The sequence below is a fragment of the Myotis daubentonii genome, chromosome 3 (assembly GCF_963259705.1).
Source record: "Myotis daubentonii chromosome 3, mMyoDau2.1, whole genome shotgun sequence".
Lineage (NCBI taxonomy): Eukaryota > Metazoa > Chordata > Mammalia > Chiroptera > Vespertilionidae > Myotis > Myotis daubentonii.
The window spans coordinates 155,908,645-155,923,747 of record NC_081842.1 but is presented as its reverse complement, the minus strand read 5'-3'; the positions used below and the strand labels follow the sequence as shown (position 1 = coordinate 155,923,747).

General features: G+C 41.6%; 1 protein-coding gene across 5 annotated transcripts in view; it reads right to left on the bottom strand.

The window, feature by feature from the left end:
- The window catches only part of DDAH1 (dimethylarginine dimethylaminohydrolase 1), a 246,329-nt gene that overhangs the window by 160,992 nt on the left and 70,234 nt on the right, over positions 1-15,103 (bottom strand). For 3 of the 5 annotated variants that reach the window (XM_059689001.1, XM_059689003.1, XM_059689002.1), the window contains 2 exons: positions 9,026-9,144; positions 8,564-8,740 (listed from right to left, as the gene is read on the bottom strand). The gene's annotated coding sequence lies outside the window, so the exon portion shown is untranslated. The remainder of the gene's footprint in view (positions 1-8,563; positions 8,741-9,025; positions 9,145-15,103) is intronic. The other 2 variants (XM_059689004.1, XM_059689005.1) reach the window with 2 other exon arrangements.

Below are 15,103 nucleotides of genomic sequence, written 5' to 3'. Positions count from 1 at the left end.
AAGCTAAGGAACATATCCATCTCCTAACATATTTACCATTTATTTTTTTGTGGCGAGAACACCTAAAACCTTCTCTCTTAGCAAATTTCTAGTATATAAAAAAGTATTTTTAACTACCGTTATCATGCTGTACATTAGATCTCAAGATACTGTAGAAAATGAGTACTATATTAAATATATTAGATATATTATCTAAAGATATTAGATATATTAATGGACACATTTCAACAGCATCAGTTGGACAATTAAAGTCAATGCACTCTGAAAACAAATTATTATGAGGCCATACTTATATAAGCATGTCTGAATAACTGAAGCTCAAGCATTTATTTTATCTACTTTGTTCAGGATAAACAGAATTAATGAAAGATAATGGGCCTAATGCAAAAATCTGTTTCACTAGTGCCTTACTGACACAGCTCAAACCCTCCCAAATCAGCCCTTTTCATTTGGAAAGTGAATTCTTTCAGCTTGAAAATCGTAGTGATTTTTCCCCCCTGCAAATTGCATACCATTTTAAAAGAACATGTTTGAGAAAGACACATGAGAAAGAAATCTAACTACAAACTGGTAGAGATGACCCTGCTGTCACTCTTGCTCTCTGGCAAGCAAATGTGGATCTGAGGTTCTAGCCAAAGGCTCACTTCCCCAGGGTGATGTCTATAGATATATACCTTTACCACAAAGCATACAAAATGTGGTTTTCTGGAAATAAGGATGAAAATCTACTGAATTGAGTGCGGTCCTCTATGCTTGAACATGTAAGAAATAAAATGATCTTAAACAGAGGAGATCCTCAAAGAGATGCCTTAAGATGAGAATTTCCAGTAGAGTTTTCAAACCGCTCCCCCCCCCACACACACACATACACACACCCCTACAAAATAGAAAGTTTTCCAAAGAATCAAAAGGCTCCTGACAGAATTCAGCTCTTCAAGTCAATGAGGGGCTGAATAACACAGTTACAACTCAGAGACTAAGAATCCCTCCTGTGAAGCATTTTCTATAACCATTGGTTAAGATTTTCTTATGGGGCACTATGATATTTTTGTCATTAACATATCAGCCAGACTGTATATTTATTCATTCATTCAACCATCAAGTGCCTACCGGATGCCAGCATTGGGGATGCAAAATGAATATACTATGGCCCCCGAACTTCTTGAATCTGATGGGTGATGTCAGGAAAAACACTCACTTCCATTTAGGGGAGCTTCATCAGAAGGAACAAATAGAAAGGTGATCCAGGCAATGGAAATGGCATGTGAGAAGGCATGGGGCAGAACAAAAGGTACTTTGGGGTCATGGCAAAACTGCTCACAGTAAGTAGATGGGAGTAGAGTTAGGCAGAGGCCAGATGGCCAAGGGAAAAGAAATCTTTGATAGATGTTAAACAGAAATAGGATAATCAGGAATTCATTTAAAGATAACAACCTGGGGTAGTATGATATAATGTTCCTAAAACAACTGGATGCTCATTTTGCCAAAGTAAGTTGTGAAAAAGTTACATCTATGCCCACAGAAGAGGCCTGGACCTCTTTCAAATGAAGAACTAGGTCTTTTTCTCAGCAGCTGCTGTGCTTGAAAATAGGACCACAACTGAGGAAGGCTGAAGAAGAAGGCTTTACTCTCAGAGACTGTCTTGGCGTTGCTGAGAGTACTTGCAAACCCGTGGCCATTATTTTTCAGTCAAATGCATATTCTGACAGCAGTAACCAATGCAGATCCAAGGAAAGGCCAACAGACAATAAGAACTGTCTACATTGTATTGGGGATGATTAAAGAACTGACTGAGAAAGCAATTTAATACACTACTCATATTCCTTCATCTTCTTCAAATTGTGCCTGCATCAAATGACAGCTTGAGCTATAATTATTCCATTAATCTGAAGTCTTCTTTCAATATCATCATTTATTTCAATGTAATCTTGTTTTTTCAATAAAATATTTTTGTTATTATTATTCCTTAAAGTGGTAGCACATTCACATAGTTCAAGCATCAAAAGTATAAGAAGCCCTAGCCAGGTTGGCTCAGTGGATAGAGTGTCAGCCCAAGGACTGAAGGGTCCCAGGTTCAATTCCAGTCAAGGGCACGTACCTCAGTTGCAGGCTCAATCCCTGGACCTGGTCAGGGATGTGTGGGAGGCAACCAATTGATGTGTCTCTCTCTGTCCCTCCCACTCCCTTCTCCACTCTCTCTAAAGATCAATGGGAAAATATCCTCGGGTGAGGAATAACAACAACAGAAAAATATAAGAAGATACATTTATACCATGGAATACTTTGCAGCAGTAAAAAAGAAGAATCTCTTACCCTTTGAGATAGCATAGAGGGACCTGGAGAGTTTCATGCTAAGTGAAATAAGTCAGTCAGAGAAAGACAAGTATCACATGATCATACTCATATATGGAATCTATTAACAAAATAAACGGATGAACAGAGTGAATCTAGAGACATGGAAACATGGAACAGAGTGCGGAATATCGGAGGAAAGGTAGGGGAGGGTGGGTGTATGGGAGGTAATCAACCAGGGACCTTGTATTCATATGTGCATGGCACATGGACACAGACAATGGGGTGATGAGGACCTGGGGAGGGGGGCAGAGTGGGATGGAGGGGGTCAATGGGGGAAAAATGGGGACATATGTAATACTTTCAATAATAAAGAATTATTTAAAAAAAACTATAAGAAGATATACAGCAATACCTCTTTCCATTTCTTTTTGTTTGTTTGTTAATCCTCACCCAAAGAGAATTTTCCCATTGATATATTTAGAGAGAGTGGGAGAGAAAGGTAGGGAAGGCTTAAGGGCGGGGGGGGGGGGGAGGAGAAAGAGAGAAAGAGAAACATAGATGTGAGAGAGATACATCGATTGTTTGCCTCCTACCACTCAGGTTCGTGCCCTTGACTGGGAATCCTTCAGTGAGCAGGCCAAGGCTCTATCCACTGATTGACACTGGCCAGGGTTCAACTTCTGTCTTCAATCTGCCAAGTTCCTATGCCCCCAAAATAGGTAACCAACATTGTTAGTTTCTCATTTACTTCCCAGGATTTTAAATATATACAAGCTGGTACAAGTATAGATTATTTTTTCTCTTTTTATTTCATCCTAAGAGAACACTATTTTGACACTTTTTTCTCCCTGCCTAAATCTGAGAAATTGTATCAGTCAGCTCTGGCTGTCATAACAAAATCCCATAGATTGGGTGCTTAAACAACAGAAGTTTATTTTTTCATAGTTCAGGTGACTGGACATCCAAGATCAGGGTGCCAGCATTTGGGTTCCAATGAGAGCAATCTTCCTGGCTCATCACCTCCCCACTGTGTCCTTAGCAAGCTGGAAAAGATGCCTCTAATTTTGAGACAAAAAGAAGAAGAAAAAAAGTCAGCGAAAAGACAAACTTAAAATTTTTTTTTCAAAAATTTTCAATCATAATTTACATTCCATATTACTTTGTATTAGTTTCAGGTGTACAGCATAGTGGCTAAACAATCATATACTTTACAAAATAGTCATAGAGATGTACTAAAGTACAACATAGGGAATATAGTCAATAATATTGCAATAATTATCTATGGTGTAGGTGGGTACTGGAAATATGGGGGGAAACACTTTGTAAAGATATGAACATTTTGAGGTAAAAAATAGTTTAGAAATATTTATGACCTGAAAGTAATCAAGGTAGTCTTGAGTTGAGGGCCCGACTGGCAGAAGAAATGTGAAACGAGTAAAGAAATGATGATGTTGGCAAAAAAGTAAAAACACTGACTCTGTCACAAATTCTCCAGCTCTCTAATACCACAGTTCTCCCTCCGATATAATGGTGAGTGAACATTGATGTACTGGAGTCGAGCGCAAACAGTTCAATGTCTTAAATAACCCCAGCAAAGACTGTAAGAGAAGTTCATTTACTATATAATTCAATTTCTATGGCTGTTAGGAGCTCCCATCCCCGGCCCTCTCCACAGGAAGGAAAAGCATTAAGCAAGCTGTTAAAATAATGCATTCCCACAGGACAAAACATCCTACAGTTTTTCAAACAGAGATGGCAGTCTGTGGTCCAGCCTCCAATCACCCTCTGTCAAGAGTTCTGCTTTTTCTGGAATAATACCCAAGTGTTTATAACTTTTCCTGTTAAAAGGTATGCATATTAAGAAATAAATTTAAGTTTGTACTCTAGGAGCTAAGATGCTGGGAGACAAAAGTGTGATAGGCTTCCCTTCTTGGCTGAAAAGTCCACATGACATGTCCATTTGGGCCTGGTGATGCCTTAACCGACATTTAAGATTCTAGTCTTTTGTCACTTTAAACCAACTCTACTATGAAAATATTAATTTCTTTACTACATCTCATAGAAAATAAAGGTTATTATCTTTGTTTACTCAATTCACCTCCCTCCATAAAAAACCCCACACAAAACAACAAAACATTCCAATGACAAGGGTGGATATGTGATCTTGTTTGAACCTATCATATTACCCCATCTTCTTGACTTGGTGATTGGTTTGGGGAGAAGTATGTGATCTAAATTGATCCAATGCAAGTAACTCTGACTGGAGCCAAAGAGAAAGAGCCAAATAGTCAATTCATTGCTGGTAGAATTGCTGATAGGATGAGATGGAAAAGCAAGATCACTAGGAGCCACGTTCCCCATGGCATGAAGAAAGCCATCTGCAACAAGAACCAGAAACACTAGTCAGAGGTAGAGAGTTTGAGCCCTAGAAGTGTTCCTGGGACACAATCCAGACATCCTCAGGACCACTTATATCAGGTGCTTGGAGCCTGAGACAAGTCAGTCCTGATATGTGTTAAATACAATTTTGTTGCATGAGTGAAATAAATAAATGATTTAAAATGAACATTTATCTGGGGGTAGTGATTCTTAGAGCTTCTAATTTGAAGTAACTTTTATTTGAAAATATCTTTCAAAAGCAATTAACTAATAAAACCATTACAAAGTACTAATATTCACTTAATTTGTAGCCAATTATTAAAATATGCTACTGTAAACAAAATTAAAACGAAAGAGTAGTTAGAAGTCTGTCAAAGCAGAAAAGTAAGTATTTAAAAATATCAGAGATAGCTGTCATTTTGAACAAATACAGCACACCTCTTAACTAGTGAAATTTAAATATTTCCCTTTTAAAACTCTGACGTTCATAAGGTAGACATGTAAAAAAAATGTGGGTTTATATTTGGAGCCAAACAGTTATTTAGCTATTTAGTTAAACATGTGCCCAGAATGCTAGACCTGCTGCCTTTCACAACATTGCTTTAGGAAGTCAGCCTTTCTCCACTGTCTTTCCCCAAGATGTCTTTTTAAAATGGGAAATTGATTGATGAAATCTTAGGCATGAATAAATGCTAATGCATATAATACATTAAAATGCTATCATTTTATAAGAAAGGCTTGTTGGCTAACAGTGTTATTACTTCTAGTAATTCCAAGTCTAGTGTTTAACTTACATAATGAAAAGAGGAAATCAATTATTCTGTCCACAGTATGGTAAAACTCATTTTCAAAATTATGTTTTCAGAGGCAACCAGACTGAGTTATCCACTGACTTAAAATGTAGGGTGTCACATTTGAGCAGTTTTTACCCCACTTTCAAATGTATTGAACAGTGTCCAAACTATGAGGAAGCACTTTTTGCATTGTCTGGACAGGGATGTGTGCAAGTTCATATCTAGCTAATAATTCAGGTTCACCCTCCCAAAAAGCATATTCTGCAAGTGAAGTAGTTCTAGTATTTATGGGGTGGACAGTTACCAGAACAGCTCTTAAAGGCTACATAATAAAAGTGCATTAAAGCTGCCTAAATTAATTACCCATAGATACTGAAATGGATTCAGCTAATGGATTCTGCCTCCCAGAGTGCCCTCTTTCAATAATAAAAAAGGCAAAAAACACACGTTTTCCTCCTCTTTTATATAACATCCAGCTACCTGACCAGGGACTGCCCACAGCACCCCTGAGCCAGCAGCAGGCAGAGGTCACCTTGCGATCAGACACTCATGCTTCTCTCCAAGGGCAAATGGGCTGCTTCAGCAGCTGTCACATCCTGCTGCCCTTGGTAACTGGAAACTGGTCTAGAGTTTCAAACTTATCTCCTGCTTTGCATTACCAAACTGGCAGTCTTGCCAGATCCTTGTAGATGCCTGTTATATATTGTGCCAGGCCAGCACAGCCAAGGGTTCTGTGAGCCTGAAGAGGGGAGGGGGCAGGCAGTGAAGGATTAAAGAAAAGACAAAGAGAATAACCTGGGTCTAGGTCAGGGGTAGGCAACCCCTGGCACGCGTGTCAAACATGGCACACCAGTTTCGCTGGCACGCGAAACCCTCTCTTATAATCTTCCATTTACAATTTTTTTCTTAATATCGACTTTTTTATTTTTCAGATAAATTCAGTGTGGGTGCATCTTAGATAAATAATTTTACATAACAAGTTATCTTAAAGACAATAGACATGGATTGACGAGAGAGGGGAAGAGCAATTTCTATGCCTCTGCCTTAACTCTCCCTGCCTTCCTAGATCCGACCAGTGTTTTGGTTTCATCCACATATGCTTGTGAATCTTTGTTCTCAGTGATTAATTTTGTTAAGTCTCGTAATAGGAGTAGCCTGATGGATGAAAGTAGTAGCTCGTGCATATCTCTGAAGGTCATGAAATATAAACCTGATGTAAAATCTCTGTCATCAGTGATTCAGCAGCAAAAGTCCCACTGATAATATCAAACGGAGTCATAAAGTTTTCTGTCAGACTATCAATGTACATGTATACATTAAAAAATAAATGCATTTTTCATCCTTATATACTGTGTTTTTATTGCTTGAATGAATTTTATTATTTCTTCAAGGTTCTTCACATACGTACACCTTAAGAGGTATCAAGTAGGCATAACACATTCTCAAAAAATTAGGGTTGGCACACAAAAATTTTGAGTCAGAGATTTTGCTGGTTTGGCACGCACTCACAAAAAGGTTGCCCACCCCTGGTCTAGGTGGATCTCCTGTGCCTGGCTGAAGCCACAGAGAGAGACCCAGATGGCAAACTGAGCCTTTATTTTATAGCCAGAGGTAAACAAGGTAGTGGTCACCATAGTTATAATGTTCTTGCGAGTTTCACTTGTTTTGGCAGCACTTGCTGCACCTCCCACAGCCCATTAGCTACCCAGATAAGATCTAGGGAACGTTATAAGGTCAAGCCTAATTATGCTAAGAGGACTGTGCCCTCTAAGCTGGGACTTGTTTGTGGCTTTGCCAACAGGTCAGTCCCAGGCTTAACCCCATGACCGTGCCCTACAATATATGAGGGTGGTGAAGGCTTGAGAGGCTGGTGAACAGGGAGAGGGCATTTGTGTGTGGGAAGGGGCACTACCTGGCTGGCTCAGCCAGCTGCCACCAATTGGATGGTTCTGGAGATGACACAAGCCCAGAGGAAGAGGAGGGCGCACCAGGTCACTTGGTCTCTCATGTCAGTAGGCAGACTCACATCCCCATGCACGGTTGAAACAACAAGGGGTCTTGTGAAGAGGCTGCTAGTTATCCAAGAGACATAACGAGGACCTTCTAACATCCATAACAGGGACTCAGAAACCACAGTCACTCAACTAGCGGCTCAGTAAGACGAGCCCCTTGTTTTCCTACTTTCCCCCTATGATGTTCTGTTTCGACCATCTTTTTGCTCATTAGCAGTTCCAGCAGAGGGCAGGCAGGGGAAAGGAGAGCAGTGATATTTTACAGCAGATAATCTAGAGTCCTCTGAACATGTTAAGGCAAATTGTCTCAATTACTAAGAGCAACAAAGGTCTCTCTGTCCAAATGCTTTTTTTTCTATTTGTCTGTAAAAGGTGATACCAGATTTCAGGGTCTCTTCTCTCAAGGAATTTAGAGAATGGTTTGGGAAAGCAAAAGGAAGACACACGAAATAGCGAGAAAGCGTGCTTTAAAGCCAAGCTACCCCAGGAAAGTCATGGGTTTCAAGAGAAGGAAGAGAGCTCTTTGGGTGTTGTCGCTGGTGATAGCACTTATAGATTAAAAGTATACATTAAGCCCTAGCCAGTTTGGCTCAGTGCATCGGCCTGTGGACTGAAGGGTCCCAGGTTCAATTCCGCTCAAAGGCATGTACCTCCATTGCAGGCTCCGTGTGGGAGGCAACCAATCAATGTGTCTCTCTCACATCGATGTTCCTCTCTGTCTTTCCCCCTCCCTTCCACTCTCTCTAAAATAAGAAATAAAGGGGGGAAAAGTATACATTGAAGTAAATAATTCATGCAGAGAAATGAGAGTCAATGTTGGAACAAATATAATTGCTGAAAATTCTCTGAACAGGCTTCGGCTTCGGTGACAGCATCACAGAGAGCACTCACAGGCTTCCTGTTGGAATCTGGTTTATGTAGAACAGGTTTCATGGGATCTAAGTACCAGGTTTTTGTGATGATCAGCCACAGTGAAGGGGTGGTTGGTAAGTCAGGATTGGCTGGCATTCCAGGAGGAAAAATACACAGTACCTTTCCATATCATCCAGTAAAGTCTGTGTGACAGTGTTGTGAGCAACTCACCCTGGGGAGGTCTTCATCAGATAAGCAGGGCTGCAAAATTCATGGCCAAGGAATGCAGGTTGGAGAGGCACTCCCAGGCACAGCTGCCACCTGAACACCCAGGCTGGCCGGGAACCAAGGAGACATGCTGAAACCAGGAGCCTCAGCGGCGAACGGCAATGATACAGCCGCTTAATCCTGAAATGAAAAGTAATTGCTTCTGGCTTAAAGAATAAAGGGAAAACAAGAGCAGCCTTGGCTGAATTACATATTTTTTTCCCTTCAAAAACAACCATGCTGTAGACCAGGTTCTAAAACCCACTTAATATTTGAAAATGTGAGGAAATCGATATTTCTGTCAATATAATTTAAATCCACCCAGGAGTACTGATATATTAAAAACACTTGAAGGCAAGTACATTTTGATCGACATGGTTAAATTAAATGCTTACTTTTCGCTATCAGGGATGACATTTAACTTACCTGAATATAATTTTAGAAAGTCGGTCCTCAAAATAGCTGTTGCTTGTTTTTAAAGCATTTCCTACTGAAAGTCTGGCAGAAGCTACCAGAGTTCTTTTTCTGTGCAGATGAAATTGCAACTGGAGAAATATGGAAAAGGAGGAGGGGGGAGGCATTTCAATACTTCTAATATATTCCTATGATGGAATTATCTTCTTTCTAGACAAAAGAACTCATAAAAATTCACAAAGGAACAGCTGCAAGTTTAAATTATTGTTAGAAGGATCTAAAGATGATTTTAACACACAAGTAAGTAATATTTTGCTTGTATTTGTTTACAGCGAAGAGGCAACAGGGTGGCAAATGTCAGATGTCCTGATTATGGAGTCGCAATTTCCATGAAAGTAAAGGAGCAATAATAAAGAGTAAAAGCAGAGCAAGAATGAGAACAAACAGATCTTGCCTTTCAAATTCCAATTCTTAAATTACATGTATTAACTTAAAATATTTGTGGCAGGCTCACAGTGATGTAGAGAGAACTAATTAAAGTATATCTTGTCTCCTAGAGCCATATAAAATTGCCAACTCAAATAGCAATTTCAAATGGTTTATCATAATCCCTCACATGATTGTCATCAACCGATAATAACCAATAAGGAACAAAATCCAGTTTGTCTTCCTGCCATCATCCTGTACAAACATTAATATTGTAAAACTAATATGACACATGGTATCTTCTTACGGCTGCTAACATTGAGGACAGTCCTCATAGAAGAAAATCCAAAGCCATTTATAAACATTACTCATAGCTTGTGTTTCTGCTTCATTAATTCAAAACAGACAAAAATAATTTTTATACCAGAAGTTTTCTTTGGATAACATCAGTTTTTTCAATTTAACCTAACAGAATAGCACGGTGACACTGATAACTGTGGCCGCTTTCCTATGACCTCATGCCGGTGGACGGACAGCTGGGAGGCCAACCACAGACCCAATAACTTAAGTGCACAGTAATCACAAACACAAAGGGCTTTTTAAAATGAAAGGTGTCATACAGTCCATGAGGTAGAGAAATAGCTATGACAACACTAAGCACGCAAAAAATATCCACAGCTGATGAACTGTGCTCTCTGCTGGTATATGACACAAAGCCTGTGACCCTGAAAGCCACAAAATTTCCAAAGATGAAGGACTTTGGCACATAGTAACATTTTGAGTATTTTTTTTAAAAAGCAATCCTTTCCACACCAATACTCTATCATTCTATGCTAAGAAAGGGTACTGAGTATTGAAATGGCCCCAACTTTCTTTTCTTCACTGAGCATGGCTCAAATGTTAGCAACATTTGCATTCCCATTATTGAGAAGCCTTAGCAAACCTCCCTATTCTTACAAAATGTGAGACTGTCCCCCAAAAATACAGATTTAAAGTATAACGCAAACATCTATTTTAATGAAGATACACAGTAATTGCAAACATTTAGATAATTAGGAAGTGTATGGTATATCATTGAAAGCAATTTTAACCCAAATATGTCACTTGTGGATTCAAGACAAGCTCAGTTTTTTATGTAAAAACTAGAGGCCCGGTGCATGAAATTCATGCATGGGTAGGGTCCCTGGGCCTGGCCCATGATCAGGGCTGATCTGTGGGGTGATGGCGGGGCGATCGGGGAGCCTGGGGCCTGCAGGCTGGGGGCAGCTCCTGCGTTGAGTGTCTGCCCCCTGGTAGTTAGTGAGTGTCATAGCAACTGGTTGTTCTGCTGTTCGGTTGATTTGCATATTAGGTTTTTATTATATAGGACAAGCAAATTAAAAAAAACACCTTAATATTACAAAAACAAAATCTCTCATAGTAAATCTGATTTTAAAAAGATCATCAATGACACATTTTCTTCAAACAGCTATATTCTCATCCTAGATGACCTTTAGAGAAAGCAAATGTCTTTCTTTGCCCAGAGATTCAAGACTCTTTCTTTAGTACTTATATTTTGCTTTTTAGAGCTAAAACTAGAATTACTGACAATTCAAATATAATTTTTAGCATCTCCGTAGGTGAACTAACCCCTAAGTGCCTTATGACTTGCTTTCTAAAAATAAATATATCTTTTCAAATTATACTTCATCAAAAGTGAAGCTTAATGAGATTTTAAAACACAGACTTTAAGTAATTTCATTTTCCCCATCCCCTTGCCACTATTTGCCCTCCTTTCTAAGCATCCTGTTCTCCTCTTTTTCCAGTGTGAATTGTTAAGAGATTCTGAGGAACAGCCATTGGCACAGCAGTTGTGACTTCACTGATTGCTTTACCCAACCCAACAGTTAGAGGTTGTAAAGCACTTCACATGCCACATTTAAAAAACACAGCAAGCACATCATAGTCCAATTTCTGAAAACCAAGGATCAATGAGAATCATCTTAATAGCAACCACAGAAAAAATTACTCATTCTGCTCAAGACATAGGGGAACAATAATACTGACTTCTCAACAAGCCAGAAGACAATGGAATAACGTCTTTAAAGTGCTGAAAGAAATAAAACCTATTAACCAAGAATTAAAAGCATAGCAAAAATGTCCTTCAAAAATGAAGGAAAGTGAAAGAAAGGAGAGAAAGAAATATCGTTTTTATTAGCTTAAAAAACGATACCTTTTTGTTTTACTTTCTAATGGCTGATCTAAGAATGGCAACATGCATCCTTAATAGCAGTCTACTATGTTTTCATACTACATCACTACATGTACAGTATTTAAAAAGTATACTTCCTGTTCCCCATCTTGCTCTTTGCACTATTGTTTCATACAACATATTTCTACAAATGTTAAAGGCCCCAAAGTAAGTTACTATTTTTTTAAAAATATATTTTATTGATTTTTTACAGAGAGGAAGGGAGAGGAATAGAGAGTTAGAAACATTGATGAGAGAGAAGCATCGATCAGCTGCCTCCTGCACACCCCCTACCGGGGATGTGCCTGCAACCAAGGTACATGCCCTTGACCGGAATTGAACCTGGGACCCTTCAGTCCCCAGGCCGACGCTCTATCCAGTGAGCCAAACCAACTAGGGCGTAAGTTACTATTTTTGCTTTAAATAGTCAATTGTCTTTTAAAGAAAATCTTAAAAGTCAGTATTTGAGCCATCATGGGAAACTTCCTAAGTTTACTCTCTGTGCTTGTTTTAAAAAAATACCAACCCTTAAACACATTTATAAGAACTACTAGAGGCCCAGTGCACAAAATTCATGCATGGAGGGGGGTCCCCTCAGCCCAGCCTGCACCCTCTCTAATCCGGGACCCCTCAGGGGATGTCCGACTGCCGGTATAAGCCAGCAGTTGGACATCCCTCTCACAACCAGAACCGCTGGCTCCTAACTGCTCACCTGCCTGCTTGCCTGATTGCCACTACTGGCTGCCCTGCCAGCCTGATCACCCTTAACCACCTCTGTCTGCTGGCCTGGTTGCCCCTAACTGCCTCCCCTGCCAACCTGATCGCCCCCAACTGCCCGCCTCACTGGCCTGGTCACCCCTAACTGTCCCCTGCCCCCACCTACATGGTCACCCCTTACTGCTCCCCCTGCCAGCCTGGTATCCCCCAACAGCCCCCTCTGCTGGCCTGGTCACCCCCAACTGCCCCCCCCGCCAACCTGGTCGCCCCCAACTGCCCCCCCACTGGCCTGATCACCCCTAACTGTCCCCCCCGCCTGCATGGTTGCCCCTTACTGCCGCCCCTGCTATCCTAGTCACCCCCAACAGCCTCCCTCTGCCAGCCTGGTCACCCCTAACTGCCCCCCCGCCAGCCTGGTCACCCCTGCCACCCCTGCCAGCCTGGTCACCCCTCACTGGCCCACTCTGCCGGGCTGGTCACCCCTCTGCCCCCCCTGTCAGTCTGGTCACCCACAACTGCCCCCCCTACTGACCTGGTCACCCCCAACTATCCCCACTGCTGGCCTGGTTGCCCCTCACTGCCCCCCCTCCGGCCTGGTCGCCCCACACAGCCTGCTATTCAGCCATTTGGTCGTCCCTCACTAACCCCCCTGCTGGCCTTGTTGCCCCACTCAGCCTGTTCGGTTGTCTGTTCAGTCATCCATTTGGTTGTGATGGCCCCTGAGTCTTTATATATATAGATTATAAAGTCCTTGCTTGCTAACCTAACATCTCTGTCATCTCTAAGTATGTAAGTATGTTTAATTCTTAAAAATGACACTGAAAGATAAACAAAGCCCAAATGACAACAAAACCAATAACTTGGGCTGAGATTACACATGCTCAACTGCTGAAATTCCAGGTCCCCAATCCCTTCATACCACCTGGGAGAGTGTGCTGCGACCTTCGTGGCGGAGTTCAGGATCTGAAGGAGGGGCCGACACACAAATGAAAATGCTATACAAGAAATATGAATTTAGGAGACATTGGGGGCCAGGTGGGGTCTTTCTTGAAGAGACACAACGACTTCTGGCCTGGTCCACCTTTTATTTACTTGAATACACATTTGCCCTTTAGCAATGCATACAGGCATGTCAATGGTAAAGTTTGGTAAATAGTAAAAGGATTATCAGGTTAGGGAATTGCCTTCAGCCACTGCTATCTCAACAGACAAGGTGCTCAGCATCATCCCTGCTAATGCCCAAGGTCCACCGGCCTTCTGCATTCCTTGGTACACTCTCCTGACAGTATCAGCAAGTGGTGGCTTCCCGCAAGAGTATGTGGTGTCAAATACCTCTTCTTGCCACTTGCTTGCTACTGCTATCACTGCCTCCTTCTTAAGTCCCTATAGCTTGAGCGTGGTGGGAGGCTGCTTCACATGTCAGTACCTCCCAGAGATGTTGTTCTTGTGACACCACCATTACTACCACCACCGCCATCTTTCTGCAGTGCTGTAGCCACTGGCTCAGGGCTGCTCTAGGCCAGTATTAAAGAGTCTTGCTGCTTCTCCTCTGGGTGCTCCAGATGAGGGCCCACCTCTCCTGCTTCCTACTGTTTCTCTCTGCAGAGCTGTATGGAAGCCCCAGAGGAGCTGTGCTGCCAGAACAGTCAGTGCTTCTCATGTGCTCTTGTTCCACTGGAGTCGGGTCTACTTCTCCAGTCAGGATTTTCTCACTGTCTACAGCCAATGGTCAGAGGATTGATTTCCCTCTGGTGGTAGATCTTGTTGACCAAAGACTCATTAAATAGCTAAGTATTTGCTAAGGACATTTTTATGTGTATAGAATCCTAATAATTGTCAAGAAATAAGGAAAAAGAAGTAAACAAATACATAAAATAATAAGTTAAAACTAAATGTTATGTTTGATAAGAGTCCTCTGCTTTGAAAAAGTTGACATCTACTAGACTCTATAGGTGTTCTTTATTCTATCTTTAAAGCTCATTCATCAATTTGACAAATACATACTGAGCAAATGAAAAGTACCAGATTCTGTCCTGTATGCTAGGAATACACAGTAGACAAGATGCCTGCTCTCATGGAGCTCCAAATAAACAAATAAGTTAATATCAGTTACTGATAAGTGAAATATCAGAAATGGTAAGTGATCTGAAGATAATAAAGAAAAATTGAAGCTAATGGGCGGAAAACATTGGATGGGAAAATAAATAAAAACCTCTGATAAGGTGACATCTGGGTTGAACAACATGAAGACCTGGGAAAAGAAAGTCCAGGCAGGGGGAACAGCGAAGTTATCCTATGTAATATAAGCCTAGTATGCAAATTGACTGAACAGTGGAACGACCGGTCGGCGGGGGGCAGGGCCGGCGAGTGGGCAGCACCAGGCCAGCCAAGTGGGTGCCAGCAGGCAGAGGGAGGGGATGGCGATTAGGGCGGGGGGGGGGGGGCGGTGGTAACCAGTGGTGGCAGGGGGGTGATCGGGGGACGGGGCCAGCTGCTTGCCAGCCAGCACCATTGTCCCCCATCAGCCTGCCACCGTTCGCCTCCCCCAAAGGGAGGCCAGACTGTGGCTTAGGCCTGCTCCCCATGCCTAAGCTGTCAGTCGGACATCACCTGAGGGCTCCCAGACTGCCTGCGAGAGGGCGCAGGCCAGGCTGAGGGACCTCCCCAGTGCATGAATTTTTGTGCACCGGACCTTTAGTAAGATTATAATAATTCAG